A 19,888-nucleotide genomic window follows, 5' to 3' on the forward strand; every position below is an offset into this window, starting at 1 on the left:
AGGCTCAGAGCCTATTATGACACGCGCAGCCAGCGTTCCATTGCCACATTCCATCTACTGCAGGCAGGATACCTGGCTGGCTGAATGTCGCTGAGAAGCTCACAGAGACCGCCATAAGCAACAGTTTAACAGAATGCCACAGACTAATCAACCAAACTTTTTGGGTTGGGTTCTCTTTTATAGTCTGCAGGCATTAAATGAAAGAAGTCAGTGTTCCAGCAGAAGGAGACAACGTTTCAGAAAAGGCATTGTAGCAAACCAAAAAAGAAATTTTAAGCGCAGCAGAGTAACCAGCGCACATACCTGTTAGCTCAGGTGAGTTTAAAAGGCTGCTGTTGATAACAAGGGCATTTGCTAAATAGATGGTGTGTGTGCAACAATATACTGAAAGGTCAATTATATTGTGCAGCTTATCTCACCACCTGTAGTTATTTAGGTGAAAGCTCCAAAATGCTTGCCTAATATGTCTGTTTATCCAAAAGGAAGTAAAAAGGGAGAGCTAGAAAGATAGCATTTCATCACATTACATGGCAATGCAATGCACAGTTGCTGAAGTTGAACCAAAATGAGCTTGTAATCTGGCTTCTGCAACTTTGAACATGAAAAATCCAATGAGGAGAAGAAAAGCAAAGCCAAAGAGTCCATCCCAAAATCCGACAAACAAGCAAAATGAACAAAAAACATTGAATTCAATTCTTTCTGATTTTAGAAACTGCATTAAAGAAGGGGTGCACCGGTCCTGGAGATACTGCAATACCAGGTCAATGCGTGGAGTGGACAGAGCAAGCTCTTTTTCCATCTCCCTGTTCTAAAAATCCATTTAATATATGTTCCCCAGATAGGGGACGTATCAGATATTAAACTGATAAGAACAGATACTACACTTGATCTTAGCCAAAAGGCCGAGAAGCGATAACCAGAATTGGTTTCAAACTACGGAGCCACCCAAGGATCCTGAAAAGTCCATTTGTGGAGATGAGCTCCTGGACTCCCGTTAAGAAGACATGTTGTCAACCTCTAGATCCCTTACATGCCTGCACTTTTCGGCTTGCTGCTGCTGCAATCCACGCGTTTTAGATCTGCATAACTCCACCTCTTTAAACACAGCACCTTCACCCCCTGCTGTTCCCACCCGCCTCAACACCGTTGGAAGGGAGGAGAACCAATTAAGGCGGGGGGTGGGGTGGAACGAGCAGCTGTCTACCCTTAGCAGGAGGGCTCCTGATTACATACCTCTCCTGCTGCTGCTGCTGCTGGCTGTCCAGCAGCAGACTGAAGGTGGCTGCTGCTGTGCACAGGTATATAAAGGCTCAGAGCCTATTATGACACGCGCAGCCAGCGTTCCATTGCCACATTCCATCTACTGCAGGCAGGATACCTGGCTGGCTGAATGTCGCTGAGAAGCTCACAGAGACCGCCATAAGCAACAGTTTAACAGAATGCCACAGACTAATCAACCAAACTTTTTGGGTTGGGTTCTCTTTTATAGTCTGCAGGCATTAAATGAAAGAAGTCAGTGTTCCAGCAGAAGGAGACAACGTTTCAGAAAAGGCATTGTAGCAAACCAAAAAAGAAATTTTAAGCGCAGCAGAGTAACCAGCGCACATACCTGTTAGCTCAGGTGAGTTTAAAAGGCTGCTGTTGATAACAAGGGCATTTGCTAAATAGATGGTGTGTGTGCAACAATATACTGAAAGGTCAATTATATTGTGCAGCTTATCTCACCACCTGTAGTTATTTAGGTGAAAGCTCCAAAATGCTTGCCTAATATGTCTGTTTATCCAAAAGGAAGTAAAAAGGGAGAGCTAGAAAGATAGCATTGCATCACATTACATGGCAATGCAATGCACAGTTGCTGAAGTTGAACCAAAATGAGCTTGTAATCTGGCTTCTGCAACTTTGAACATGAAAAATCCATTGAGGAGAAGAAAAGCAAAGCCAAAGAGTCCATCCCAAAATCCGACAAACAAGCAAAATGAACAAAAAACATTGAATTCAATTCTTTCTGATTTTAGAAACTGCATTAAAGAAGGGGTGCACCGGTCCTGGAGATACTGCAATACCAGGTCAATGCGTGGAGTGGACAGAGCAAGCTCTTTTTCCATCTCCCTGTTCTAAAAATCCATTTAATATATGGTCCCCAGATAGGGGACGTATCAGATATTAAACTGATAAGAACAGATACTACACTTGATCTTAGCCAAAAGGCCGAGAAGCGATAACCAGAATTGGTTTCAAACTACGGAGCCACCCAAGGATCCTGAAAAGTCCATTTGTGGAGATGAGCTCCTGGACTCCCGTTAAGAAGACATGTTGTCAACCTCTAGATCCCTTACATGCCTGCACTTTTCGGCTTGCTGCTGCTGCAATCCACGCGTTTTAGATCTGCATAACTCCACCTCTTTAAACACAGCACCTTCACCCCCTGCTGTTCCCACCCGCCTCAACACCGTTGGAAGGGAGGAGAACCAATTAAGGCGGGGGGTGGGGTGGAACGAGCAGCTGTCTACCCTTAGCAGGAGGGCTCCTGATTACATACCTCTCCTGCTGCTGCTGCTGCTGGCTGTCCAGCAGCAGACTGAAGGTGGCTGCTGCTGTGCACAGGTATATAAAGGCTCAGAGCCTATTATGACACGCGCAGCCAGCGTTCCATTGCCACATTCCATCTACTGCAGGCAGGATACCTGGCTGGCTGAATGTCGCTGAGAAGCTCACAGAGACCGCCATAAGCAACAGTTTAACAGAATGCCACAGACTAATCAACCAAACTTTTTGGGTTGGGTTCTCTTTTATAGTCTGCAGGCATTAAATGAAAGAAGTCAGTGTTCCAGCAGAAGGAGACAACGTTTCAGAAAAGGCATTGAAAAAAAAGCAAACCAAAAAAGAAATTTTAAGCGCAGCAGAGTAACCAGCGCACATACCTGTTAGCTCAGGTGAGTTTAAAAGGCTGCTGTTGATAACAAGGGCATTTGCTAAATAGATGGTGTGTGTGCAACAATATACTGAAAGGTCAATTATATTGTGTAGCTTATCTCACCACCTGTAGTTATTTAGGTGAAAGCTCCAAAATGCTTGCCTAATATGTCTGTTTATCCAAAAGGAAGTAAAAAGGGAGAGCTAGAAAGATAGCATTGCATCACATTACATGGCAATGCAATGCACAGTTGCTGAAGTTGAACCAAAATGAGCTTGTAATCTGGCTTCTGCAACTTTGAACATGAAAAATCCAATGAGGAGAAGAAAAGCAAAGCCAAAGAGTCCATCCCAAAATCCGACAAACAAGCAAAATGAACAAAAAACATTGAATTCAATTCTTTCTGATTTTAGAAACTGCATTAAAGAAGGGGTGCACCGGTCCTGGAGATACTGCAATACCAGGTCAATGCGTGGAGTGGACAGAGCAAGCTCTTTTTCCATCTCCCTGTTCTAAAAATCCATTTAATATATGGTCCCCAGATAGGGGACGTATCAGATATTAAACTGATAAGAACAGATACTACACTTGATCTTAGCCAAAAGGCCGAGAAGCGATAACCAGAATTGGTTTCAAACTACGGAGCCACCCAAGGATCCTGAAAAGTCCATTTGTGGAGATGAGCTCCTGGACTCCCGTTAAGAAGACATGTTGTCAACTTCTAGATCCCTTACATGCCTGCACTTTTCGGCTTGCTGCTGCTGCAATCCACGCGTTTTAGATCTGCATAACTCCACCTCTTTAAACACAGCACCTTCACCCCCTGCTGTTCCCACCCGCCTCAACACCGTTGGAAGGGAGGAGAACCAATTAAGGCGGGGGGTGGGGTGGAACGAGCAGCTGTCTACCCTTAGCAGGAGGGCTCCTGATTACATACCTCTCCTGCTGCTGCTGCTGCTGGCTGTCCAGCAGCAGACTGAAGGTGGCTGCTGCTGTGCACAGGTATATAAAGGCTCAGAGCCTATTATGACACGCGCAGCCAGCGTTCCATTGCCACATTCCATCTACTGCAGGCAGGATACCTGGCTGGCTGAATGTCGCTGAGAAGCTCACAGAGACCGCCATAAGCAACAGTTTAACAGAATGCCACAGACTAATCAACCAAACTTTTTGGGTTGGGTTCTCTTTTATAGTCTGCAGGCATTAAATGAAAGAAGTCAGTGTTCCAGCAGAAGGAGACAACGTTTCAGAAAAGGCATTGTAGCAAACCAAAAAAGAAATTTTAAGCGCAGCAGAGTAACCAGCGCACATACCTGTTAGCTCAGGTGAGTTTAAAAGGCTGCTGTTGATAACAAGGGCATTTGCTAAATAGATGGTGTGTGTGCAACAATATACTGAAAGGTCAATTATATTGTGCAGCTTATCTCACCACCTGTAGTTATTTAGGTGAAAGCTCCAAAATGCTTGCCTAATATGTCTGTTTATCCAAAAGGAAGTAAAAAGGGAGAGCTAGAAAGATAGCATTGCATCACATTACATGGCAATGCAATGCACAGTTGCTGAAGTTGAACCAAAATGAGCTTGTAATCTGGCTTCTGCAACTTTGAACATGAAAAATCCAATGAGGAGAAGAAAAGCAAAGCCAAAGAGTCCATCCCAAAATCCGACAAACAAGCAAAATGAACAAAAAACATTGAATTCAATTCTTTCTGATTTTAGAAACTGCATTAAAGAAGGGGTGCACCGGTCCTGGAGATACTGCAATACCAGGTCAATGCGTGGAGTGGACAGAGCAAGCTCTTTTTCCATCTCCCTGTTCTAAAAATCCATTTAATATATGGTCCCCAGATAGGGGACGTATCAGATATTAAACTGATAAGAACAGATACTACACTTGATCTTAGCCAAAAGGCCGAGAAGCGATAACCAGAATTGGTTTCAAACTACGGAGCCACCCAAGGATCCTGAAAAGTCCATTTGTGGAGATGAGCTCCTGGACTCCCGTTAAGAAGACATGTTGTCAACCTCTAGATCCCTTACATGCCTGCACTTTTCGGCTTGCTGCTGCTGCAATCCACGCGTTTTAGATCTGCATAACTCCACCTCTTTAAACACAGCACCTTCACCCCCTGCTGTTCCCACCCGCCTCAACACCGTTGGAAGGGAGGAGAACCAATTAAGGCGGGGGGTGGGGTGGAACGAGCAGCTGTCTACCCTTAGCAGGAGGGCTCCTGATTACATACCTCTCCTGCTGCTGCTGCTGCTGGCTGTCCAGCAGCAGACTGAAGGTGGCTGCTGCTGTGCACAGGTATATAAAGGCTCAGAGCCTATTATGACACGCGCAGCCAGCGTTCCATTGCCACATTCCATCTACTGCAGGCAGGATACCTGGCTGGCTGAATGTCGCTGAGAAGCTCACAGAGACCGCCATAAGCAACAGTTTAACAGAATGCCACAGACTAATCAACCAAACTTTTTGGGTTGGGTTCTCTTTTATAGTCTGCAGGCATTAAATGAAAGAAGTCAGTGTTCCAGCAGAAGGAGACAACGTTTCAGAAAAGGCATTGTAGCAAACCAAAAAAGAAATTTTAAGCGCAGCAGAGTAACCAGCGCACATACCTGTTAGCTCAGGTGAGTTTAAAAGGCTGCTGTTGATAACAAGGGCATTTGCTAAATAGATGGTGTGTGTGCAACAATATACTGAAAGGTCAATTATATTGTGCAGCTTATCTCACCACCTGTAGTTATTTAGGTGAAAGCTCCAAAATGCTTGCCTAATATGTCTGTTTATCCAAAAGGAAGTAAAAAGGGAGAGCTAGAAAGATAGCATTGCATCACATTACATGGCAATGCAATGCACAGTTGCTGAAGTTGAACCAAAATGAGCTTGTAATCTGGCTTCTGCAACTTTGAACATGAAAAATCCAATGAGGAGAAGAAAAGCAAAGCCAAAGAGTCCATCCCAAAATCCGACAAACAAGCAAAATGAACAAAAAACATTGAATTCAATTCTTTCTGATTTTAGAAACTGCATTAAAGAAGGGGTGCACCGGTCCTGGAGATACTGCAATACCAGGTCAATGCGTGGAGTGGACAGAGCAAGCTCTTTTTCCATCTCCCTGTTCTAAAAATCCATTTAATATATGGTCCCCAGATAGGGGACGTATCAGATATTAAACTGATAAGAACAGATACTACACTTGATCTTAGCCAAAAGGCCGAGAAGCGATAACCAGAATTGGTTTCAAACTACGGAGCCACCCAAGGATCCTGAAAAGTCCATTTGTGGAGATGAGCTCCTGGACTCCCGTTAAGAAGACATGTTGTCAACCTCTAGATCCCTTACATGCCTGCACTTTTCGGCTTGCTGCTGCTGCAATCCACGCGTTTTAGATCTGCATAACTCCACCTCTTTAAACACAGCACCTTCACCCCCTGCTGTTCCCACCCGCCTCAACACCGTTGGAAGGGAGGAGAACCAATTAAGGCGGGGGGTGGGGTGGAACGAGCAGCTGTCTACCCTTAGCAGGAGGGCTCCTGATTACATACCTCTCCTGCTGCTGCTGCTGCTGGCTGTCCAGCAGCAGACTGAAGGTGGCTGCTGCTGTGCACAGGTATATAAAGGCTCAGAGCCTATTATGACACGCGCAGCCAGCGTTCCATTGCCACATTCCATCTACTGCAGGCAGGATACCTGGCTGGCTGAATGTCGCTGAGAAGCTCACAGAGACCGCCATAAGCAACAGTTTAACAGAATGCCACAGACTAATCAACCAAACTTTTTGGGTTGGGTTCTCTTTTATAGTCTGCAGGCATTAAATGAAAGAAGTCAGTGTTCCAGCAGAAGGAGACAACGTTTCAGAAAAGGCATTGTAGCAAACCAAAAAAGAAATTTTAAGCGCAGCAGAGTAACCAGCGCACATACCTGTTAGCTCAGGTGAGTTTAAAAGGCTGCTGTTGATAACAAGGGCATTTGCTAAATAGATGGTGTGTGTGCAACAATATACTGAAAGGTCAATTATATTGTGCAGCTTATCTCACCACCTGTAGTTATTTAGGTGAAAGCTCCAAAATGCTTGCCTAATATGTCTGTTTATCCAAAAGGAAGTAAAAAGGGAGAGCTAGAAAGATAGCATTGCATCACATTACATGGCAATGCAATGCACAGTTGCTGAAGTTGAACCAAAATGAGCTTGTAATCTGGCTTCTGCAACTTTGAACATGAAAAATCCAATGAGGAGAAGAAAAGCAAAGCCAAAGAGTCCATCCCAAAATCCGACAAACAAGCAAAATGAACAAAAAACATTGAATTCAATTCTTTCTGATTTTAGAAACTGCATTAAAGAAGGGGTGCACCGGTCCTGGAGATACTGCAATACCAGGTCAATGCGTGGAGTGGACAGAGCAAGCTCTTTTTCCATCTCCCTGTTCTAAAAATCCATTTAATATATGGTCCCCAGATAGGGGACGTATCAGATATTAAACTGATAAGAACAGATACTACACTTGATCTTAGCCAAAAGGCCGAGAAGCGATAACCAGAATTGGTTTCAAACTACGGAGCCACCCAAGGATCCTGAAAAGTCCATTTGTGGAGATGAGCTCCTGGACTCCCGTTAAGAAGACATGTTGTCAACCTCTAGATCCCTTACATGCCTGCACTTTTCGGCTTGCTGCTGCTGCAATCCACGCGTTTTAGATCTGCATAACTCCACCTCTTTAAACACAGCACCTTCACCCCCTGCTGTTCCCACCCGCCTCAACACCGTTGGAAGGGAGGAGAACCAATTAAGGCGGGGGGTGGGGTGGAACGAGCAGCTGTCTACCCTTAGCAGGAGGGCTCCTGATTACATACCTCTCCTGCTGCTGCTGCTGCTGGCTGTCCAGCAGCAGACTGAAGGTGGCTGCTGCTGTGCACAGGTATATAAAGGCTCAGAGCCTATTATGACACGCGCAGCCAGCGTTCCATTGCCACATTCCATCTACTGCAGGCAGGATACCTGGCTGGCTGAATGTCGCTGAGAAGCTCACAGAGACCGCCATAAGCAACAGTTTAACAGAATGCCACAGACTAATCAACCAAACTTTTTGGGTTGGGTTCTCTTTTATAGTCTGCAGGCATTAAATGAAAGAAGTCAGTGTTCCAGCAGAAGGAGACAACGTTTCAGAAAAGGCATTGTAGCAAACCAAAAAAGAAATTTTAAGCGCAGCAGAGTAACCAGCGCACATACCTGTTAGCTCAGGTGAGTTTAAAAGGCTGCTGTTGATAACAAGGGCATTTGCTAAATAGATGGTGTGTGTGCAACAATATACTGAAAGGTCAATTATATTGTGCAGCTTATCTCACCACCTGTAGTTATTTAGGTGAAAGCTCCAAAATGCTTGCCTAATATGTCTGTTTATCCAAAAGGAAGTAAAAAGGGAGAGCTAGAAAGATAGCATTGCATCACATTACATGGCAATGCAATGCACAGTTGCTGAAGTTGAACCAAAATGAGCTTGTAATCTGGCTTCTGCAACTTTGAACATGAAAAATCCAATGAGGAGAAGAAAAGCAAAGCCAAAGAGTCCATCCCAAAATCCGACAAACAAGCAAAATGAACAAAAAACATTGAATTCAATTCTTTCTGATTTTAGAAACTGCATTAAAGAAGGGGTGCACCGGTCCTGGAGATACTGCAATACCAGGTCAATGCGTGGAGTGGACAGAGCAAGCTCTTTTTCCATCTCCCTGTTCTAAAAATCCATTTAATATATGGTCCCCAGATAGGGGACGTATCAGATATTAAACTGATAAGAACAGATACTACACTTGATCTTAGCCAAAAGGCCGAGAAGCGATAACCAGAATTGGTTTCAAACTACGGAGCCACCCAAGGATCCTGAAAAGTCCATTTGTGGAGATGAGCTCCTGGACTCCCGTTAAGAAGACATGTTGTCAACCTCTAGATCCCTTACATGCCTGCACTTTTCGGCTTGCTGCTGCTGCAATCCACGCGTTTTAGATCTGCATAACTCCACCTCTTTAAACACAGCACCTTCACCCCCTGCTGTTCCCACCCGCCTCAACACCGTTGGAAGGGAGGAGAACCAATTAAGGCGGGGGGTGGGGTGGAACAAGCAGCTGTCTACCCTTAGCAGGAGGGCTCCTGATTACATACCTCTCCTGCTGCTGCTGCTGCTGGCTGTCCAGCAGCAGACTGAAGGTGGCTGCTGCTGTGCACAGGTATATAAAGGCTCAGAGCCTATTATGACACGCGCAGCCAGCGTTCCATTGCCACATTCCATCTACTGCAGGCAGGATACCTGGCTGGCTGAATGTCGCTGAGAAGCTCACAGAGACCGCCATAAGCAACAGTTTAACAGAATGCCACAGACTAATCAACCAAACTTTTTGGGTTGGGTTCTCTTTTATAGTCTGCAGGCATTAAATGAAAGAAGTCAGTGTTCCAGCAGAAGGAGACAACGTTTCAGAAAAGGCATTGTAGCAAACCAAAAAAGAAATTTTAAGCGCAGCAGAGTAACCAGCGCACATACCTGTTAGCTCAGGTGAGTTTAAAAGGCTGCTGTTGATAACAAGGGCATTTGCTAAATAGATGGTGTGTGTGCAACAATATACTGAAAGGTCAATTATATTGTGCAGCTTATCTCACCACCTGTAGTTATTTAGGTGAAAGCTCCAAAATGCTTGCCTAATATGTCTGTTTATCCAAAAGGAAGTAAAAAGGGAGAGCTAGAAAGATAGCATTGCATCACATTACATGGCAATGCAATGCACAGTTGCTGAAGTTGAACCAAAATGAGCTTGTAATCTGGCTTCTGCAACTTTGAACATGAAAAATCCAATGAGGAGAAGAAAAGCAAAGCCAAAGAGTCCATCCCAAAATCCGACAAACAAGCAAAATGAACAAAAAACATTGAATTCAATTCTTTCTGATTTTAGAAACTGCATTAAAGAAGGGGTGCACCGGTCCTGGAGATACTGCAATACCAGGTCAATGCGTGGAGTGGACAGAGCAAGCTCTTTTTCCATCTCCCTGTTCTAAAAATCCATTTAATATATGGTCCCCAGATAGGGGACGTATCAGATATTAAACTGATAAGAACAGATACTACACTTGATCTTAGCCAAAAGGTCGAGAAGCGATAACCAGAATTGGTTTCAAACTACGGAGCCACCCAAGGATCCTGAAAAGTCCATTTGTGGAGATGAGCTCCTGGACTCCCGTTAAGAAGACATGTTGTCAACCTCTAGATCCCTTACATGCCTGCACTTTTCGGCTTGCTGCTGCTGCAATCCACGCGTTTTAGATCTGCATAACTCCACCTCTTTAAACACAGCACCTTCACCCCCTGCTGTTCCCACCCGCCTCAACACCGTTGGAAGGGAGGAGAACCAATTAAGGCGGGGGGTGGGGTGGAACGAGCAGCTGTCTACCCTTAGCAGGAGGGCTCCTGATTACATACCTCTCCTGCTGCTGCTGCTGCTGGCTGTCCAGCAGCAGACTGAAGGTGGCTGCTGCTGTGCACAGGTATATAAAGGCTCAGAGCCTATTATGACACGCGCAGCCAGCGTTCCATTGCCACATTCCATCTACTGCAGGCAGGATACCTGGCTGGCTGAATGTCGCTGAGAAGCTCACAGAGACCGCCATAAGCAACAGTTTAACAGAATGCCACAGACTAATCAACCAAACTTTTTGGGTTGGGTTCTCTTTTATAGTCTGCAGGCATTAAATGAAAGAAGTCAGTGTTCCAGCAGAAGGAGACAACGTTTCAGAAAAGGCATTGTAGCAAACCAAAAAAGAAATTTTAAGCGCAGCAGAGTAACCAGCGCACATACCTGTTAGCTCAGGTGAGTTTAAAAGGCTGCTGTTGATAACAAGGGCATTTGCTAAATAGATGGTGTGTGTGCAACAATATACTGAAAGGTCAATTATATTGTGCAGCTTATCTCACCACCTGTAGTTATTTAGGTGAAAGCTCCAAAATGCTTGCCTAATATGTCTGTTTATCCAAAAGGAAGTAAAAAGGGAGAGCTAGAAAGATAGCATTGCATCACATTACATGGCAATGCAATGCACAGTTGCTGAAGTTGAACCAAAATGAGCTTGTAATCTGGCTTCTGCAACTTTGAACATGAAAAATCCAATGAGGAGAAGAAAAGCAAAGCCAAAGAGTCCATCCCAAAATCCGACAAACAAGCAAAATGAACAAAAAACATTGAATTCAATTCTTTCTGATTTTAGAAACTGCATTAAAGAAGGGGTGCACCGGTCCTGGAGATACTGCAATACCAGGTCAATGCGTGGAGTGGACAGAGCAAGCTCTTTTTCCATCTCCCTGTTCTAAAAATCCATTTAATATATGGTCCCCAGATAGGGGACGTATCAGATATTAAACTGATAAGAACAGATACTACACTTGATCTTAGCCAAAAGGCCGAGAAGCGATAACCAGAATTGGTTTCAAACTACGGAGCCACCCAAGGATGCTGAAAAGTCCATTTGTGGAGATGAGCTCCTGGACTCCCGTTAAGAAGACATGTTGTCAACCTCTAGATCCCTTACATGCCTGCACTTTTCGGCTTGCTGCTGCTGCAATCCACGCGTTTTAGATCTGCATAACTCCACCTCTTTAAACACAGCACCTTCACCCCCTGCTGTTCCCACCCGCCTCAACACCGTTGGAAGGGAGGAGAACCAATTAAGGCGGGGGGTGGGGTGGAACGAGCAGCTGTCTACCCTTAGCAGGAGTGCTCCTGATTACATACCTCTCCTGCTGCTGCTGCTGCTGGCTGTCCAGCAGCAGACTGAAGGTGGCTGCTGCTGTGCACAGGTATATAAAGGCTCAGAGCCTATTATGACACGCGCAGCCAGCGTTCCATTGCCACATTCCATCTACTGCAGGCAGGATACCTGGCTGGCTGAATGTCGCTGAGAAGCTCACAGAGACCGCCATAAGCAACAGTTTAACAGAATGCCACAGACTAATCAACCAAACTTTTTGGGTTGGGTTCTCTTTTATAGTCTGCAGGCATTAAATGAAAGAAGTCAGTGTTCCAGCAGAAGGAGACAACGTTTCAGAAAAGGCATTGTAGCAAACCAAAAAAGAAATTTTAAGCGCAGCAGAGTAACCAGCGCACATACCTGTTAGCTCAGGTGAGTTTAAAAGGCTGCTGTTGATAACAAGGGCATTTGCTAAATAGATGGTGTGTGTGCAACAATATACTGAAAGGTCAATTATATTGTGCAGCTTATCTCACCACCTGTAGTTATTTAGGTGAAAGCTCCAAAATGCTTGCCTAATATGTCTGTTTATCCAAAAGGAAGTAAAAAGGGAGAGCTAGAAAGATAGCATTGCATCACATTACATGGCAATGCAATGCACAGTTGCTGAAGTTGAACCAAAATGAGCTTGTAATCTGGCTTCTGCAACTTTGAACATGAAAAATCCAATGAGGAGAAGAAAAGCAAAGCCAAAGAGTCCATCCCAAAATCCGACAAACAAGCAAAATGAACAAAAAACATTGAATTCAATTCTTTCTGATTTTAGAAACTGCATTAAAGAAGGGGTGCACCGGTCCTGGAGATACTGCAATACCAGGTCAATGCGTGGAGTGGACAGAGCAAGCTCTTTTTCCATCTCCCTGTTCTAAAAATCCATTTAATATATGGTCCCCAGATAGGGGACGTATCAGATATTAAACTGATAAGAACAGATACTTCACTTGATCTTAGCCAAAAGGCCGAGAAGCGATAACCAGAATTGGTTTCAAACTACGGAGCCACCCAAGGATCCTGAAAAGTCCATTTGTGGAGATGAGCTCCTGGACTCCCTTTAAGAAGACATGTTGTCAACCTCTAGATCCCTTACATGCCTGCACTTTTCGGCTTGCTGCTGCTGCAATCCACGCGTTTTAGATCTGCATAACTCCACCTCTTTAAACACAGCACCTTCACCCCCTGCTGTTCCCACCCGCCTCAACACCGTTGGAAGGGAGGAGAACCAATTAAGGCGGGGGGTGGGGTGGAACGAGCAGCTGTCTACCCTTAGCAGGAGGGCTCCTGATTACATACCTCTCCTGCTGCTGCTGCTGCTGGCTGTCCAGCAGCAGACTGAAGGTGGCTGCTGCTGTGCACAGGTATATAAAGGCTCAGAGCCTATTATGACACGCGCAGCCAGCGTTCCATTGCCACATTCCATCTACTGCAGGCAGGATACCTGGCTGGCTGAATGTCGCTGAGAAGCTCACAGAGACCGCCATAAGCAACAGTTTAACAGAATGCCACAGACTAATCAACCAAACTTTTTGGGTTGGGTTCTCTTTTATAGTCTGCAGGCATTAAATGAAAGAAGTCAGTGTTCCAGCAGAAGGAGACAACGTTTCAGAAAAGGCATTGTAGCAAACCAAAAAAGAAATTTTAAGCGCAGCAGAGTAACCAGCGCACATACCTGTTAGCTCAGGTGAGTTTAAAAGGCTGCTGTTGATAACAAGGGCATTTGCTAAATAGATGGTGTGTGTGCAACAATATACTGAAAGGTCAATTATATTGTGCAGCTTATCTCACCACCTGTAGTTATTTAGGTGAAAGCTCCAAAATGCTTGCCTAATATGTCTGTTTATCCAAAAGGAAGTAAAAAGGGAGAGCTAGAAAGATAGCATTGCATCACATTACATGGCAATGCAATGCACAGTTGCTGAAGTTGAACCAAAATGAGCTTGTAATCTGGCTTCTGCAACTTTGAACATGAAAAATCCAATGAGGAGAAGAAAAGCAAAGCCAAAGAGTCCATCCCAAAATCCGACAAACAAGCAAAATGAACAAAAAACATTGAATTCAATTCTTTCTGATTTTAGAAACTGCATTAAAGAAGGGGTGCACCGGTCCTGGAGATACTGCAATACCAGGTCAATGCGTGGAGTGGACAGAGCAAGCTCTTTTTCCATCTCCCTGTTCTAAAAATCCATTTAATATATGGTCCCCAGATAGGGGACGTATCAGATATTAAACTGATAAGAACAGATACTACACTTGATCTTAGCCAAAAGGCCGAGAAGCGATAACCAGAATTGGTTTCAAACTACGGAGCCACCCAAGGATCCTGAAAAGTCCATTTGTGGAGATGAGCTCCTGGACTCCCTTTAAGAAGACATGTTGTCAACCTCTAGATCCCTTACATGCCTGCACTTTTCGGCTTGCTGCTGCTGCAATCCACGCGTTTTAGATCTGCATAACTCCACCTCTTTAAACACAGCACCTTCACCCCCTGCTGTTCCCACCCGCCTCAACACCGTTGGAAGGGAGGAGAACCAATTAAGGCGGGGGGTGGGGTGGAACGAGCAGCTGTCTACCCTTAGCAGGAGGGCTCCTGATTACATACCTCTCCTGCTGCTGCTGCTGCTGGCTGTCCAGCAGCAGACTGAAGGTGGCTGCTGCTGTGCACAGGTATATAAAGGCTCAGAGCCTATTATGACACGCGCAGCCAGCGTTCCATTGCCACATTCCATCTACTGCAGGCAGGATACCTGGCTGGCTGAATGTCGCTGAGAAGCTCACAGAGACCGCCATAAGCAACAGTTTAACAGAATGCCACAGACTAATCAACCAAACTTTTTGGGTTGGGTTCTCTTTTATAGTCTGCAGGCATTAAATGAAAGAAGTCAGTGTTCCAGCAGAAGGAGACAACGTTTCAGAAAAGGCATTGTAGCAAACCAAAAAAGAAATTTTAAGCACAGCAGAGTAACCAGCGCACATACCTGTTAGCTCAGGTGAGTTTAAAAGGCTGCTGTTGATAACAAGGGCATTTGCTAAATAGATGGTGTGTGTGCAACAATATACTGAAAGGTCAATTATATTGTGCAGCTTATCTCACCACCTGTAGTTATTTAGGTGAAAGCTCCAAAATGCTTGCCTAATATGTCTGTTTATCCAAAAGGAAGTAAAAAGGGAGAGCTAGAAAGATAGCATTGCATCACATTACATGGCAATGCAATGCACAGTTGCTGAAGTTGAACCAAAATGAGCTTGTAATCTGGCTTCTGCAACTTTGAACATGAAAAATCCAATGAGGAGAAGAAAAGCAAAGCCAAAGAGTCCATCCCAAAATCCGACAAACAAGCAAAATGAACAAAAAACATTGAATTCAATTCTTTCTGATTTTAGAAACTGCATTAAAGAAGGGGTGCACCGGTCCTGGAGATACTGCAATACCAGGTCAATGCGTGGAGTGGACAGAGCAAGCTCTTTTTCCATCTCCCTGTTCTAAAAATCCATTTAATATATGGTCCCCAGATAGGGGACGTATCAGATATTAAACTGATAAGAACAGATACTACACTTGATCTTAGCCAAAAGGCCGAGAAGCGATAACCAGAATTGGTTTCAAACTACGGAGCCACCCAAGGATCCTGAAAAGTCCATTTGTGGAGATGAGCTCCTGGACTCCCGTTAAGAAGACATGTTGTCAACCTCTAGATCCCTTACATGCCTGCACTTTTCGGCTTGCTGCTGCTGCAATCCACGCGTTTTAGATCTGCATAACTCCACCTCTTTAAACACAGCACCTTCACCCCCTGCTGTTCCCACCCGCCTCAACACCGTTGGAAGGGTGGAGAACCAATTACGGCGGGGGGTGGGGTGGAACGAGCAGCTGTCTACCCTTAGCAGGAGGGCTCCTGATTACATACCTCTCCTGCTGCTGCTGCTGGCTGTCCAGCAGCAGACTGAAGGTGGCTGCTGCTGTGCACAGGTATATAAAGGCTCAGAGCCTATTATGACACGCGCAGCCAGCGTTCCATTGCCACATTCCATCTACTGCAGGCAGGATACCTGGCTGGCTGAATGTCGCTGAGAAGCTCACAGAGACCGCCATAAGCAACAGTTTAACAGAATGCCACAGACTAATCAACCAAACTTTTTGGGTTGGGTTCTCTTTTATAGTCTGCAGGCATTAAATGAAAGAAGTCAGTGTTCCAGCAGAAGGAGACAACGTTTCAGAAAAGGCATTGTAGCAAACCAAAAAAGAAATTTTAAGCGCAGCAGAGTAACCAGCGCACATACCTGTTAGCTCAGGTGAGTTTAAAAGGCTGCTGTTGATAACAAGGGCATTTGCTAAATAGATGGTGTGTGTGCAACAATATACTGAAAGGTCAATTATATTGTGCAGCTTATCTCACCACCTGTAGTTATTTAGGTGAAAGCTCCAAAATGCTTGCCTAATATGTCTGTTTATCCAAAAGGAAGTAAAAAGGGAGAGCTAGAAAGATAGCATTGCATCACATTACATGGCAATGCAATGCACAGTTGCTGAAGTTGAACCAAAATGAGCTTGTAATCTGGCTTCTGCAACTTTGAACATGAAAAATCCAATGAGGAGAAGAAAAGCAAAGCTAAAGAGTCCATCCCAAAATCCGACAAACAAGCAAAATGAACAAAAAACATTGAATTCAATTCTTTCTGATTTTAGAAACTGCATTAAAGAAGGGGTGCACCGGTCCTGGAGATACTGCAATACCAGGTCAATGCGTGGAGTGGACAGAGCAAGCTCTTTTTCCATCTCCCTGTTCTAAAAATCCATTTAATATATGGTCCCCAGATAGGGGACGTATCAGATATTAAACTGATAAGAACAGATACTACACTTGATCTTAGCCAAAAGGCCGAGAAGCGATAACCAGAATTGGTTTCAAACTACGGAGCCACCCAAGGATCCTGAAAAGTCCATTTGTGGAGATGAGCTCCTGGACTCCCGTTAAGAAGACATGTTGTCAACCTCTAGATCCCTTACATGCCTGCACTTTTCGGCTTGCTGCTGCTGCAATCCACGCGTTTTAGATCTGCATAACTCCACCTCTTTAAACACAGCACCTTCACCCCCTGCTGTTCCCACCCGCCTCAACACCGTTGGAAGGGAGGAGAACCAATTAAGGCGGGGGGTGGGGTGGAACGAGCAGCTGTCTACCCTTAGCAGGAGGGCTCCTGATTACATACCTCTCCTGCTGCTGCTGCTGCTGCTGGCTGTCCAGCAGCAGACTGAAGGTGGCTGCTGCTGTGCACAGGTATATAAAGGCTCAGAGCCTATTATGACACGCGCAGCCAGCGTTCCATTGCCACATTCCATCTACTGCAGGCAGGATACCTGGCTGGCTGAATGTCGCTGAGAAGCTCACAGAGACCGCCATAAGCAACAGTTTAACAGAATGCCACAGACTAATCAACCAAACTTTTTGGGTTGGGTTCTCTTTTATAGTCTGCAGGCATTAAATGAAAGAAGTCAGTGTTCCAGCAGAAGGAGACAATGTTTCAGAAAAGGCATTGTAGCAAACCAAAAAGAAATTTTAAGCGCAGCAGAGTAACCAGCGCACATACCTGTTAGCTCAGGTGAGTTTAAAAGGCTGCTGTTGATAACAAGGGCATTTGCTAAATAGATGGTGTGTGTGCAACAATATACTGAAAGGTCAATTATATTGTGCAGCTTATCTCACCACCTGTAGTTATTTAGGTGAAAGCTCCAAAATGCTTGCCTAATATGTCTGTTTATCCAAAAGGAAGTAAAAAGGGAGAGCTAGAAAGATAGCATTGCATCACATTACATGGCAATGCAATGCACAGTTGCTGAAGTTGAACCAAAATGAGCTTGTAATCTGGCTTCTGCAACTTTGAACATGAAAAATCCAATGAGGAGAAGAAAAGCAAAGCCAAAGAGTCCATCCCAAAATCCAACAAACAAGCAAAATGAACAAAAAACATTGAATTCAATTCTTTCTGATTTTAGAAACTGCATTAAAGAAGGGGTGCACCGGTCCTGGAGATACTGCAATACCAGGTCAATGCGTGGAGTGGACAGAGCAAGCTCTTTTTCCATCTCCCTGTTCTAAAAATCCATTTAATATATGGTCCCCAGATAGGGGACGTATCAGATATTAAACTGATAAGAACAGATACTACACTTGATCTTAGCCAAAAGGCCGAGAAGCGATAACCAGAATTGGTTTCAAACTACGGAGCCACCCAAGGATCCTGAAAAGTCCATTTGTGGAGATGAGCTCCTGGACTCCCGTTAAGAAGACATGTTGTCAACCTCTAGATCCCTTACATGCCTGCACTTTTCGGCTTGCTGCTGCTGCAATCCACGCGTTTTAGATCTGCATAACTCCACCTCTTTAAACACAGCACCTTCACCCCCTGCTGTTCCCACCCGCCTCAACACCGTTGGAAGGGAGGAGAACCAATTAAGGCGGGGGGTGGGGTGGAACGAGCAGCTGTCTACCCTTAGCAGGAGGGCTCCTGATTACATACCTCTCCTGCTGCTGCTGCTGCTGGCTGTCCAGCAGCAGACTGAAGGTGGCTGCTGCTGTGCACAGGTATATAAAGGCTCAGAGCCTATTATGACACGCGCAGCCAGCGTTCCATTGCCACATTCCATCTACTGCAGGCAGGATACCTGGCTGGCTGAATGTCGCTGAGAAGCTCACAGAGACCGCCATAAGCAACAGTTTAACAGAATGCCACAGACTAATCAACCAAACTTTTTGGGTTGGGTTCTCTTTTATAGTCTGCAGGCATTAAATGAAAGAAGTCAGTGTTCCAGCAGAAGGAGACAACGTTTCAGAAAAGGCATTGTAGCAAACCAAAAAAGAAATTTTAAGCGCAGCAGAGTAACCAGCGCACATGCCTGTTAGCTCAGGTGAGTTTAAAAGGCTGCTGTTGATAACAAGGGCATTTGCTAAATAGATGGTGTGTGTGCAACAATATACTGAAAGGTCAATTATATTGTGCAGCTTATCTCACCACCTGTAGTTATTTAGGTGAAAGCTCCAAAATGCTTGCCTAATATGTCTGTTTATCCAAAAGGAAGTAAAAAGGGAGAGCTAGAAAGATAGCATTGCATCACATTACATGGCAATGCAATGCACAGTTGCTGAAGTTGAACCAAAATGAGCTTGTAATCTGGCTTCTGCAACATTGAACATGAAAAATCCAATGAGGAGAAGAAAAGCAAAGCCAAAGAGTCCATCCCAAAATCCGACAAACAAGCAAAATGAACAAAAAACATTGAATTCAATTCTTTCTGATTTTAGAAACTGCATTAAAGAAGGGGTACACCGGTCCTGGAGATACTGCAATACCAGGTCAATGTGTGGAGTGGACAGAGCAAGCTCTTTTTCCATCTCCCTGTTCTAAAAATCCATTTAATATATGGTCCCCAGATAGGGGACGTATCAGATATTAAACTGATAAGAACAGATACTACACTTGATCTTAGCCAAAAGGCCGAGAAGCGATAACCAGAATTGGTTTCAAACTACGGAGCCACCCAAGGATCCTGAAAAGTCCATTTGTGGAGATGAGCTCCTGGACTCCCGTTAAGAAGACATGTTGTCAACCTCTAGATCCCTTACATGCCTGCACTTTTCGGCTTGCTGCTGCTGCAATCCACGCGTTTTAGATCTGCATAACTCCACCTCTTTAAACACAGCACCTTCACCCCCTGCTGTTCCCACCCGCCTCAACACCATTGGAAGGGAGGAGAACCAATTTAGGCGGGGGGTGGGGTGGAACGAGCAGCTGTCTACCCTTAGCAGGAGGGCTCCTGATTACATACCTCTCCTGCTGCTGCTGCTGGCTGTCCAGCAGCAGACTGAAGGTGGCTGCTGCTGTGCACAGGTATATAAAGGCTCAGAGCCTATTATGACACGCGCAGCCAGCGTTCCATTGCCACATTCCATCTACTGCAGGCAGGATACCTGGCTGGCTGAATGTCGCTGAGAAGCTCACAGAGACCGCCATAAGCAACAGTTTAACAGAATGCCACAGACTAATCAACCAAACTTTTTGGGTTGGGTTCTCTTTTATAGTCTGCAGGCATTAAATGAAAGAAGTCAGTGTTCCAGCAGAAGGAGACAACGTTTCAGAAAAGGCATTGTAGCAAACCAAAAAAGAAATTTTAAGCGCAGCAGAGTAACCAGCG

The 19,888-nt window shown here is 44.9% G+C and overlaps 15 non-coding genes across 15 annotated transcripts; all 15 read right to left on the reverse strand.

Moving 5' to 3' along the window:
- Window positions 1–723: 723 nt before the first annotated feature.
- LOC141192073 (U2 spliceosomal RNA) lies at window positions 724–914 on the reverse strand. Its single transcript, XR_012265766.1, has one exon. It is a non-coding gene; the product is annotated as a U2 spliceosomal RNA (small nuclear RNA).
- Window positions 915–2,029: 1,115 nt separating this feature from the next.
- LOC141192106 (U2 spliceosomal RNA) lies at window positions 2,030–2,220 on the reverse strand. The gene has a single exon (XR_012265798.1). It is a non-coding gene; the product is annotated as a U2 spliceosomal RNA (small nuclear RNA).
- A 1,121-nt stretch (window positions 2,221–3,341) lies between these two features.
- On the reverse strand, window positions 3,342–3,532 carry LOC141192117 (U2 spliceosomal RNA). Its single transcript, XR_012265809.1, has one exon. It is a non-coding gene; the product is annotated as a U2 spliceosomal RNA (small nuclear RNA).
- A 1,115-nt stretch (window positions 3,533–4,647) lies between these two features.
- Window positions 4,648–4,838, reverse strand: LOC141192129 (U2 spliceosomal RNA). The gene has a single exon (XR_012265818.1). It is a non-coding gene; the product is annotated as a U2 spliceosomal RNA (small nuclear RNA).
- A 1,115-nt stretch (window positions 4,839–5,953) lies between these two features.
- Window positions 5,954–6,144, reverse strand: LOC141192141 (U2 spliceosomal RNA). Its single transcript, XR_012265827.1, has one exon. It is a non-coding gene; the product is annotated as a U2 spliceosomal RNA (small nuclear RNA).
- Window positions 6,145–7,259: 1,115 nt separating this feature from the next.
- Window positions 7,260–7,450, reverse strand: LOC141192154 (U2 spliceosomal RNA). The gene has a single exon (XR_012265836.1). It is a non-coding gene; the product is annotated as a U2 spliceosomal RNA (small nuclear RNA).
- Window positions 7,451–8,565: 1,115 nt separating this feature from the next.
- On the reverse strand, window positions 8,566–8,756 carry LOC141192165 (U2 spliceosomal RNA). Its single transcript, XR_012265842.1, has one exon. It is a non-coding gene; the product is annotated as a U2 spliceosomal RNA (small nuclear RNA).
- Window positions 8,757–9,871: 1,115 nt separating this feature from the next.
- Window positions 9,872–10,062, reverse strand: LOC141192099 (U2 spliceosomal RNA). The gene has a single exon (XR_012265791.1). It is a non-coding gene; the product is annotated as a U2 spliceosomal RNA (small nuclear RNA).
- Window positions 10,063–11,177: 1,115 nt separating this feature from the next.
- Window positions 11,178–11,368, reverse strand: LOC141192176 (U2 spliceosomal RNA). Its single transcript, XR_012265847.1, has one exon. It is a non-coding gene; the product is annotated as a U2 spliceosomal RNA (small nuclear RNA).
- Window positions 11,369–12,483: 1,115 nt separating this feature from the next.
- On the reverse strand, window positions 12,484–12,674 carry LOC141192080 (U2 spliceosomal RNA). Its single transcript, XR_012265773.1, has one exon. It is a non-coding gene; the product is annotated as a U2 spliceosomal RNA (small nuclear RNA).
- Window positions 12,675–13,789: 1,115 nt separating this feature from the next.
- On the reverse strand, window positions 13,790–13,980 carry LOC141192188 (U2 spliceosomal RNA). Its single transcript, XR_012265850.1, has one exon. It is a non-coding gene; the product is annotated as a U2 spliceosomal RNA (small nuclear RNA).
- Window positions 13,981–15,095: 1,115 nt separating this feature from the next.
- Window positions 15,096–15,286, reverse strand: LOC141192199 (U2 spliceosomal RNA). Its single transcript, XR_012265851.1, has one exon. It is a non-coding gene; the product is annotated as a U2 spliceosomal RNA (small nuclear RNA).
- Window positions 15,287–16,398: 1,112 nt separating this feature from the next.
- LOC141192210 (U2 spliceosomal RNA) lies at window positions 16,399–16,589 on the reverse strand. The gene has a single exon (XR_012265852.1). It is a non-coding gene; the product is annotated as a U2 spliceosomal RNA (small nuclear RNA).
- A 1,117-nt stretch (window positions 16,590–17,706) lies between these two features.
- Window positions 17,707–17,897, reverse strand: LOC141192217 (U2 spliceosomal RNA). Its single transcript, XR_012265854.1, has one exon. It is a non-coding gene; the product is annotated as a U2 spliceosomal RNA (small nuclear RNA).
- Window positions 17,898–19,012: 1,115 nt separating this feature from the next.
- Window positions 19,013–19,203, reverse strand: LOC141192032 (U2 spliceosomal RNA). Its single transcript, XR_012265728.1, has one exon. It is a non-coding gene; the product is annotated as a U2 spliceosomal RNA (small nuclear RNA).
- Window positions 19,204–19,888: the final 685 nt, after the last annotated feature.

The sequence above is a fragment of the Phyllobates terribilis genome, unplaced genomic scaffold (assembly GCF_046119375.1).
Source record: "Phyllobates terribilis strain yellow unplaced genomic scaffold, ASM4611937v1 Scaffold_52__1_contigs__length_9100884, whole genome shotgun sequence".
NCBI lineage: Eukaryota > Metazoa > Chordata > Amphibia > Anura > Dendrobatidae > Phyllobates > Phyllobates terribilis.